Source organism: Nematolebias whitei, chromosome 22, assembly GCF_014905685.2.
Source record: "Nematolebias whitei isolate Nwh7 chromosome 22, NemWhi1, whole genome shotgun sequence".
In the NCBI taxonomy this organism is placed as follows: domain Eukaryota; kingdom Metazoa; phylum Chordata; class Actinopteri; order Cyprinodontiformes; family Rivulidae; genus Nematolebias; species Nematolebias whitei.
In genome coordinates this window covers 26,543,016-26,554,165 of record NC_056519.1, presented here as the reverse complement: position 1 = coordinate 26,554,165, position 11,150 = coordinate 26,543,016, and the positions used below count along the sequence as shown (strand labels likewise).

The window sequence follows — 11,150 nt, the reverse complement described above, 5'->3', positions numbered from 1 at the left end:
CAGAAAATTTTGCATAAAGTAGATGCCATTTCCTGCATTCTGGTGTATTTTAACTGTTGTTTAACATCTAGTATTACCTACATAAGCAAACACTTGGAACGCCTTGGGATTCCCCTGGAGGAGCTGGTCCAAGTGGTTGGGGAGAGGGAAGTCTGGGCCCCCCTACTTAGGCTGCTACCCCCGCGGATGGATGGAAGTAAACACTTGATTCAGTAACTATTTTAGAGTTAATGGCACAACAAGAAGTAGCCTGACCAACAGCTGATTCAATGAATTAAAAATATTATATATTCAAAGGTGATGATTTGATGCCCACATTAAAATTAAATGACTGTAACTTAGTTGACTTCAAATGCAACAAGATAATCAATGAATGTTTGTAACAAAGGATTTACTGATTATAACAAAGATTCCTTCAAGAAACCTCCTAATATAAATCATAAAACCATAATGACTTCAACCTTTTTTGTTGTTATATACCTGGATGACTGAGAAAACAAACTTTGTGTTTTTGAAACCATTAGTGAAAAGGCCAGACTTCAGGGGTATCTGAGGCAGGCTTGAAACACAAGAGTCAGGGTGGCTTCTGGGTAATACCAGATGGCTAGGCCTCAGACTGACGAAGCCTCTTGGATGAGGGGCGAAACGTTTCTTTTTAACAAAAAAAACGAAGTCCAGATGACATGATTCAACCTTTTTTGTTGTTATATACCTGGATGACTGAGAAAACAAACTTTGGCATAATGACTTCTGCTCATTCTAAATTTATCAAATGGCCTAAATCTACTAAAGTGAAGGAGAATCATTTTAAAATAATAAATAAGATATATACTGTAGCCATGTTTCTTGAAATAAGATTTAAATTTTAGGTTGATTTGTGTGCCCTTTGTAAATCAGAAGATGAATCCCTCGAGCAATTTTTTTTTTATGTCAATACAAAGTTTTAGGTCAGACATCAGAAACTGGATTAATCTCAAACTTAACACTCCTTCTTTTCATGCTGATGACATTTTACTTTACGTGGATAACTTAAACTGAACTTTCTCTGATGCCATAAATATAGTCGTACTTATAGCAAAGTACCACATTCACTGTAGTAAGAATCAGAATCAGAATAATCAGAATCAGAATAAACTTTATTGGCATTGCACTGAGATATAACGCGAATATGTACGTACAGTCGTCCGAAGATGGGCATAGTGCACGAAGCTGCGGCTATAAATAATTAGCGCGGCCTTCTTATTCTTATTCAGAATAATATTTTGCTTAGATGAGAAAAGGAAAGAAAACATGAGGAGAGACGGTATAAAAAAAAGATCTCTCACTCCGTGTCCTAGACAGGGCACAATTTGAGGCATCAAAAAAACCTACCACAGCAAAGCAACATAAACAGACGTTATACATGTACATATAGGCGGTGAAAACATTGAATTTTTAAGGGAAAGTCGTAGCATAGTCCAGAGCGCCCCCCTCAGCCATTGTCCAGATAAGAGGTGACGTTCATCTTCAGCTCAGTTGAGGATCTGTCACATGTCCACCGCCTTGGGGAAGGGAGGGGTGAGGAAACAGTCAAAGCATCTTTGTTGTTTTCAAAACCTGCCAGGAGGAGTTGAGATACGTCCGGCATCAAGGCCACAGTTTGGGTCAGGCAGAACTCGTGAATTGTTGTTTCTGCCTTTAATGTCTTGCTGTACATATTCTCTGACGGAAACTCCAAAACAGCCGAATTGATCCTTTACTCCAAAAGTCGAGCTCACAGCTTCTCCAGATTATTCCCACCGTTCATGGGTGCTGCCAGGAAGATCACAGTCCTGATAACAGCTGCTCCAATTCCCTGACACAGCTTCCCACATTCAGTCTGAGCACTGTCAAGCTTCAACACCTCCACACAAATTTGTAGACAACCAGATTTCACCAACCAAAACAGCAAAAACCAGTTGTCATCATGAATCCAATTGTTTCCGTCGAGGCAAGAGGGTCCTCCTTACCCTGACTCCTGTCGGGAGAATTTGATCGATTTTGTTGAGAGACCAGCTGATCCTTCGAATTAAGAGGTATGCAGGAAAAAAAAATTGTTTAATGAACGATTTCAAGTCATAATATTCTTCATTAAGTAGATTAAAAATCTGCAAAACTGCTAGCTATCCCTTTAAGATAATAACCACCCTCCCTTTTAACAAAATTTAATTGGATATTTGAAGGTTGTATGTTTTTGTGAGTCTTATACATAAACAGTAAAATATTATAATCAATCAAGTCAAAGAATTTTAATATCATCTGTTGATAAAACAATGTATTTGATGGATGTTTATAATGTTTTCTAGTGGTAATTCTTACAGCTCTTTTCTGTAAAATAAAAGCAGGATTTGCAATAGTTTTACATGCTTTACCCCAGACTTCAATACAGTAAATTAAGTGTGGGACAATTATTGCATTATACAACATAAACAGTGTTTTATCATTGAGTAACTCCCTTACTTTGTACAGTACTGCAATAGATTTAGCTATTTTTGTTCTTAAATTATTTATGTGAGGTTTCCATGTCAGTTTTTCATCAATGATGACACCCAGAAACTTGATACTGTTGTAAAGTTGTATGCTAACACATGCTATGTCAGTTAGCGCTGGCCAACCGTGTGCTGTTTCCATTAACGTCAGTCATTGGAATACAATTTATTTGTACAGGAGTGGCCTCTGAAGATATCGACAGTCTTGACTTTGTCACGTCCATCTTCTCCTACTATACAAAGTCCGGCAAAGACAGCGATGGAAAACTGGAGCGGTAGATAGAGGGATACTGAACTGAGGCTGTAATAAACCTGTGTTTAGCAAAGTAAAATGATGCTTTCCTGCTGTACCTAATGATTGCTCTCTTCTGTGTGTCTCAGCTACAAGAGAAAAAGACAAAGGGATGAAACCCCCAGCAGATGTCCAAACAATGGACCATATTGGCCATCCTCATGAAAACGTTGGTTACGCACTGTAACCCCAGATTCTATGAGTATAGGCGTAGCCCTTTAAGTGCTGTCACTGGTGGGTTTTATCCCTAAGGCGCTCAGCGCTGCACTGAAAACTTTAGTCCACGCCCACCTGCTGTGTAGGCCTCTCCCCCAATTCGTATAAATTACGGTAAGACCGGGAATTGGCTCCCAAATAGCTTTTTTCTTCAGCCATTTAGGAACCAGTGAGGCCCCGCGCTTAAAGGGCTATGCCTATACTCACAGAATCTGGGGTTACAGTACGTAACCAACGTTCTATTTCTTATAGGCTTCGCCCTTTAAGAGCTATTGCTGGTGGGTTAAAGGCAAAGCAGGATGTAGTCTATGCCTCACTGGGTACATTCAGACATAACATGAAGCACCTGCTTGCACAAAAAAACATTTCATCACTCAGCCTTCTATGTGCGTAATTACGCGCTGCATAATTGCGTGCTCCATGCGCAGGAGCGCACCGGAGAAAATCTCTGAGGAGGAAAAAGGCTGAGACATCAGACCTGCTGCTGTGAATAGGAACAACGGAGGATACAAATTGTAACAGTGTAACGATGAACAGAGCAGACCAACAGCTCCACAGGATGTACCGATTAATAACGATAAAATCAGCAGTCATCAATTTTTGACTGATAATAAATATCTCATCGACTGCATGCAGGCAGGTGTGAGCTCAAAAGTGAGGCTCCATGAAACAAATAATAATCATTCTGTCAGAACCCTGAGAACAGAATGGGTCATGGAGAAAGTAGAAACATCAAGTAGATAAAAATGAATAATTGAACATGACAATGGCCAGGCAGCCATACAAATATCCTCCACTGTCATCCCTCCATGCAGAGCCATGGAGGATGAAAACCCTCTGGTGGAATGCGCCAAGATTCTCTGGAGGATCCAGTCCAGATGAACTGTCAGCTTCAGAAATAGCCTCACACAACCAGTGTGAGAGGCGCTGGGTGGGTAAAGGACGTCCTGAAGGGCTGTCCCAGTAATGCACGAACATACACTGAAAACGGCACAGTGCAGCCATGTGCACCACGTAACATGAAAAAATGCGTGCATAGGACAGAAGGAGGTGAGATGTTGCTTCCTCCTTAGAATTATGAGGAAGTGGATGAAAAACCCATCCGAGGTTATCACTCTCAATCTGAGTGAGCTTGTGTTGCTTTTCAGAGCAGGGTTAAAACGCAGTACAGCTGAACTGCTGTCAGCTTGAATTCTGAGATTTGAGGGAGCAACAGAGAGAGCAGACAATCATTCACTCTCTTTGCCGACGTCAGAGCTAACAGCAGGGCTGTTTTAAATGACAGAAATTTAAGTAAAACCTGATGTAAATGCTCAGAAGGAGCTTTGATCAGAGCGTGCAGGACCATCATTAGGTCTCACTGTGGAGCTACTGGACGTGGCACCGGTCTGTGTCTCCGTACACCTTTCAGAAAGCACTTCATCAACGGGTGATTAAAAACTGTTCTGTCACTGAAACCTCGTGACAGGGAGAAATAGCTGCAGCACAAGTCTTAATTGTGCTGAACGCTAGATCCCTGTCCATCCGCTGCTGCAAAAAGGACAGCATGCCACCTAGTGGACATGAGATGGCCTCTACACCTTTCTCCGTGCACCAATGCTGAGAAAAACTGTCCACTTGATGTGTACAACGTTGTGGTGGAAGCAGCTCGTGCGCCCTGAACGTACGCACCACATGCTGTAGGAGGCCCATCTTTTCTAAACGGATCTGTTCAGCGGACAGACCCAAAGATGCTGACCTATTTCTGGGTGACTCCTGATCACTCTTTCTGCCTGGAGGAGAGTGCCCCCCCCACAATAGTTTCCACAGCTGACCCGATATCAGTCGCTACAGATTCGGGAACCACAAAGCGCATATGCGTTCAGGAGCTATGAGGATGACTGATGGTTCTTCCTCCCGGACCCGGTCCAGGGTCCGTAACGTTAGCAGAACTGGAGGGAACGCATAAAAGAGCATTTTTTTGGCCACGGGCTGTGAGCGAAGACGTCCACTCCTAACGGTGGGTCGTCTCGTGGGCTCAGTGAGAACCATAATTAGCACTGGGCGTTCTCCCGTGTGGCGGACAGATCCACTGCTGCTTGGCCAAAAACTGCTAAAAAAAACAGCTCGGGATAGAGGCTCTAGTCTGAAGCGGGGACTGCCCCTTGATATGATATTCGCTCGCCTGTTCAGGAACGCTGGTAAAGGACACTGCTCTGATGGAGAGCAGGTTCCTGTGTGGCCAACACAACAGCTGTTTCGCGATGCACAACAGTTGGACTGAGCACATACCTCCCTGACGGTGTATGTAAGCTGCCGTCATTTGTTGTCTGTGTGGATCAGAACATGCTGATCCCGCAGCAGGGGCAAACTGCTGAGTCACGTTTCAGACCGTGAAAAAACATTCTAGCACATTTATGTGAAGCGACATGTGGTCCAGCCACTGTGATCCCACTGCTTGGGGCAGAAACATTCCTCCCAGCTTGACAGGAATGCGTCTGTGAAAACTGAGACGTGGGATGTAGGCCTGCTGATGGGAACTCCCTCTGACAGAATGAGGGGGTTTCCCCAGTGATTCAGATCGTTTCTCATGGAGGGGGGCACAAAGATAATCCACCTCTTCTGGCGCACAGGATCTATACGCAGGTGGGCAAGCCATCTCTGAAGGCGTCTCATGTGAAGTAGGTCCAACGGAACCACGATGTGGGCCGCTGACATCGTCCCAGGAGTCGCATGACAGGCAGAACTGTCACTATGCTGCAGGGTTTAACACGGCAAAGCCGGGTTTGACACAGCGGAGCTGAGCCGACAAAGCTTCGGCTCTCAGCTGTGATAAATGGCCGTCATTGTAGTTGAGTTAGCTCCACTTCCAGAAAAACAATCATCTGGGACGGACAAACAGAAGTTTTCACCATTTTATAGAAACCCCAAGTTAGCAGGTGTAACACTAGTGTTTTGGTCTGTGCGACAGCTTTCTAACTGGACCGAGCTAATAAGAGCCGATCGTCCAGATAAAAGGATTTCTCATTCCTGCCATGTGTAACGACTGCAGAGCCATCTCCACGCATTTCGAGAACGTGCGTGGGGTGTTTCAGAATGATGGAAATGTGAAATATACGCTCTTCAGATCTATGGAGGTGAAAAAACAGTTGTTCTGGTGAAGTTCTCCAGCAGCTGTTGGGAGCTTTGGAAAACGTGTTTTTCATCAGAAATTCCTGAACTTCTGACTGGAGAGATGGGCTCTGTTCTGGAGAAGACAGAACCATCTCTATAACCCCTCTGAAAACGATGGGGGTTGAGCTGCGAATTGCAGCGTGTAACCCCTTCTGATCAGATGGTCCGTCCATCTGTCCAGGGAACACACTCGCTGCCACTCTAAGTAGAGCTCAAAGAACAGGCACGCATTCGTGTTGTGTCATGTTTCTCATGAAGGTCAACCATACTAAAAATCCTTACTGCCATCACTCGCTCTGGAGATACTCCAGGGGAACTTAATGGGGGCTCCGACAGAAAAAAAGGCTGTATGTGTACCTCTGTGCTGGGCCCAGGCTGCGGTCTCACATAGAGCTGAGGTGAGTCGGTGCGCACCAAAGGAGGCGTGAGCGCTTTCTGAGTGAGATGCTGTTTCGGTGGAGGCTGCAGCTGTCATGGAGAAACATGTTTACTCCCGCTGCGCTGTGAGTGGGCAGAAAAACAGCAGAAATTAAAACTAGGCTCTGGCTGAGAGAAGAGGGATTTTTCCAGACTCGGCCTGCTGAAAAAACATCATCTTAGCTGATGTGGCAGACAAGTGTTGTGATATTTACTGAACTGCGGTGCCTTTTAAAAATGCTGTTTAGAGGTTACTGGCTCGTTCTGTGTGGGGAATGTGTGAAAAGAGGCAGCTGAAAGATCAGCTGATCTGACAGACTCCGATGAAAAAACTTTCAGAGGTGTTTCTGTTTTATATCAAAACATACATCATCAAAAAACACATACCTTCCCCTCAAGGATCTGTTACCTGGTGGAGGGGGCCGGCGGAGGAGCGGGAAATGAAATTGCTGCCGCAGCTGTAGAGCACCTCTGGTGCTGTTGCTGGCCAAGGCGGTCCCTCCAGCGGCCGGAGGGGCAGATGGACTGTGACGTCACCAGACGGTGTACAGTCTATGAGACCTCCTCGGACCTCTGCGATTCTTCAAGGATGGTCCTGAAGTTGGCCCCGAACAGCGCCTCTGGGTTGATGGGGCCCTCCAGCAGGTCTTTCTGCAGCCTCTCGGACACGGATGGCGAGAGGCGAAGCCAAGTGATCCTCTGGATCATGGTCATCCAGGCGGCGATGCGGGACAGGCAAATCACAGAGGTTGCACATGTTTAAGATGACATCAGCAGCTTTACAGAGAGAGCTCTTTGTCTCCTCCAGCAGGTCTGCTTCTTCCAGCCTCTTCGAGATGCTGTAGGCCAGCAGGGCAACGTTGTTGTTTGCTGCGGCCGTCTGGGATGACCAATGGTGAGCTCGGTTGGAGACTTTGTCACCCTCTGGTCATGCTTCCCTGGAAGGACAGGTTGCTGGTCCATCCTGGAAGCGTTTTCCCCCAAGTGCCACCCGCCAGGCTTGGCTCCGGGGGGGAGGGGGACCGAGGGTAAAACTCTGATCGGTAAAACCCTCCACTCTGGAGATGGAGGCGAAGGTGAAGATGGCTGTCTTCAGCTTGCCAGCCCAGCTGCAGCCTCGTTCCAGTGTGACGTCACAACTGGACAGCGAGGCCAGATGGGGTCAGGGCGATGAGCCCGTGCGGAGCCAACCTTGCCGCCAGATCATCCAATCAGGGCGGAGGGAGGTGAGGGATGGAAAGTCCCTTGTGTTAACATCCTCCTGGATTATATCGGGCAGCTCCGAGAGGAGGGCACTGATGGCAGGGAGCGGTGTGGTCGCTGATGTGGAAAGGCCCGGGAAGGGTAAATGGTAAATGGACTGTACTTATATAGCACCTTTCTATCTTATTTAAAGTATAAAGTATAAAGTTTATTCATTTTAAAAAAGTACAAAAAAAGACATTTCAAGACACTCAAAGTGCTTTACACTACAATCTGTGTCCTCATTTATACATTCATACAGCACTCTACTAGATCTCTACAAAGCTAATTGAACAAATCATTCTAAAGAGACTAATCAGTGCTTTAGATCACATTCATACACTGATGGGACACACATCAGAGGCTATGAGGGGTTCAGTGTCTTGCCCAGGGACACTTCGACACGTGACTGCTGGTGGATTCGAACCCCAAACTCTCGCATTAGAGGACGACTGCTCTAACCAATCAGCCAAAGCCGCCCCACTCAGCCACAGCCGCTCAGCCCCTCCCGTTCCAACACTACGCTCTCCGGGAGGGAATGAGCAGTGGGGCTGCTGCTGATGTCGCCTGTCCCCGAGGAACCATCCGTTTCACTCCGAGACCCGGTGTCAAAAAAATCAATGGCGTCGTCCAGCGAGCAGTCCCCCGCCATGGAGAGGTACTCCTCGATGTTAGCCTTAAACAAGGCTGCTCGCCTCTGCCTCTCCTCAGGGGGGAGGAGGTCACTGAGGCGGCAGGAGGAGGCAAGGTCGGCGTGGTGGGGACCTAGGCATCCTTCGCAGGTGTCGTGCCAGTCAAAGCTCAGCATGTAGCCGGTCTTGCAGGACGGATACAGGCGGATGGTGTTGGTGCTGGACATTGCGTTGCTGGAAGATCAGTGCTAGTTGCTTGCTGAAGAAAAATGGGAGCCGATTACCTGCTCTCAATGTAATTTATACGGACCGGGTGGGGCCCACACGACAAGTGGGCATGGACTAAATTTTTTCAGTGCGACGCTTTGCGTGACGGTATAAAACCCACAAGCGACAGCCTTAAAGGGCGAAGCCTATACGAAATAGAACAAGTAATGCCATTCAACCATATTGAAAGTTTTTCTGCATCAAGTGAGACAGCTACACTTGGTATCTTTTTTTTGTTAGCCAGATGTATTATATTAAACAAACGCCTTAAATTATTAGTGGAAAACCTGTTATAATGAACCCTGTTTGATCCAGGTTGATAAGTACAGAATTCAGGTTGTTTTAAAAGAGTAAGGTTGAGCCTCCATCTGTATCTTTCAGCTACCTTGTTGGGAATAAACACCGACATCACCAACGGAGAGTGATCACTCAGTAGTCTTGGAAGATATTCACCGTCTATCACTCAATGAAATATCTAATAGGGGCGGCTGTGGCTGAGTGGTTAGAGCAGTCGTCCACCAATGCGTGAGTTGGGGGTTCGAATCCACCAGCAGTCACATGCCGACGTGTCCCTGAGCAAGACACTGAACCCCTCATAGCCTCTGATGTGTGTCCCATCAGTGTATGAATGTGATCTAAAGCTCTGATTAGTCTCTTTAGAATGATTTGTTCAATTAGCTTTGTAGAGATCTAGTAGAGTGCTGTATGAATGGGTAAATGAGGCGCAGATTGTAGTGTAAAGCGCTTTGAGCATCTTGAAATAAGATAGAAAGGCGCTATATAAGTACAGTCCATTTACCATCTGACCAGAAAAAAAATCAACAAAAAAAAATTCAATAAAAAAATTATCTGTCTATGTATGGGAGTTGTGTGGATGTGAATAAAATGAATAATCTCTATCCTGTGGATGCATCTGCCTCCAGGCATCCATTAAGTTTAAGTCTTTCATAAATGAGATTGTAATTTTAGCTGATTTAGAGAGAAGACAGGGTCTGTCAGAAGATCTATCGAGCACGGTGTCTAAACAAAAGTTCATGTCCCCTCCCACCACATGAAACACAGGTGCTTGGGAGACCTGAAGAAAGACCTCCTGCATAAATAGACTATCATCATAGTTAGGTGCATAAATATTCATAAACGTCCAGGACTCTGAATACATTTGCCCTTGTACCATGATATATCTACCTGAAGGGTCAGATATAGTTTTAGTAGCAATGAAGGGGATGTTTTTATGCAGCAAAATTCTTGTTCCTCTTGAGTTTGAACTAAATGAAGAAAAGAACACATGACTTACCCAATCTCTTTTTAACTTTTTATGTTCCCTGTCAGACAAATGTGTTTCTTGTAAGTAAACAATATCAGGTTTTAATTTTTTTAGGTAAGTATAGACTCTTTTTCTTTTTATAGGGCTATTCAGTCTTTGACATTAAATTATATAAATGTCAACGGACTTAACATTGACCTCGACTATGAAGAAAAGTCAACAAGTAATTTTCCCTTTTATCCAGATAATCCACCAAAGCCATAATAGACTAATTCTGCTCCATTTTTGTCTCTCTGATAAATGAAAAGTAAAATTCCTTTCTTTTTTTTTTTTGGGGGGGGGGGGGGGACAAAAAGGTAAAACAATAACATTTAACATTCACCTCTCTTCTCGATTGCCAGCAAAGCATCCTGACAACGAAACGTAAACCGAATGTGTTGACTCAGGGTGTTCGTTCTTCTTATTCCTAAACTAATATAAGAACAAAAACCTGCGAGCTCTCATAACATTTATAAATGCTAAAACAAACGCTTTCATATTCCCCTTGGGAAAGAGATTTTAGCAAACAGAAATGCACTCCCTGACCGCCCGGTGTATGTGCAATTATAAATTGTAATAAAAAATTAGCAAACCAATAAACTAAAAGCAGTAATATTTTCAACTATTAACCAGTAAATTATCTTAATAAATAATAAAAGTAGTCACCGACTCCATAGTACAAAACTAAAATAAAATAAAAGAGACCCGGTAAACCAAGAAGCTGAAACCATATATATTTAGAAGAGTCAGGACAGATGACTATCTCCAGATGTCCAGGAACCAGCAGGAATCTGATTCACCTGCCTCTGGAGAAGTAATCCTGATGGCAACCATGATCCTGTCAGTCCTCCTAATCATCGATTCTGCTCCAGTATACTCCATCCAAAGGGGCCTATATAATGATCCCACACGCATTCTCAACAGGTCCTCATTTATTTATTATTTATTGAAAGTTATTATTATATTATTATTATTATATTATTATTATGATTGAAATAATTGTTTGAAAAAAGGGGCAGATATAATAAGATTTTTTCTTCTTTCTGCTGCCTTTCATTTTAAATCTTTTGTATCTTTTTTATATTGTTATGGAATTGTTTTGTACTTTTTTAAAAATGAAT

The 11,150-nt window shown here is 44.2% G+C and overlaps 1 protein-coding gene across 1 annotated transcript in view; it reads left to right on the top strand.

Moving 5' to 3' along the window:
- Positions 1–11,150, top strand: part of LOC119428567 (laminin subunit beta-1) — a 200,423-nt gene that overhangs the window by 150,981 nt on the left and 38,292 nt on the right. The gene's annotated exons all lie outside the window — the stretch shown is intronic.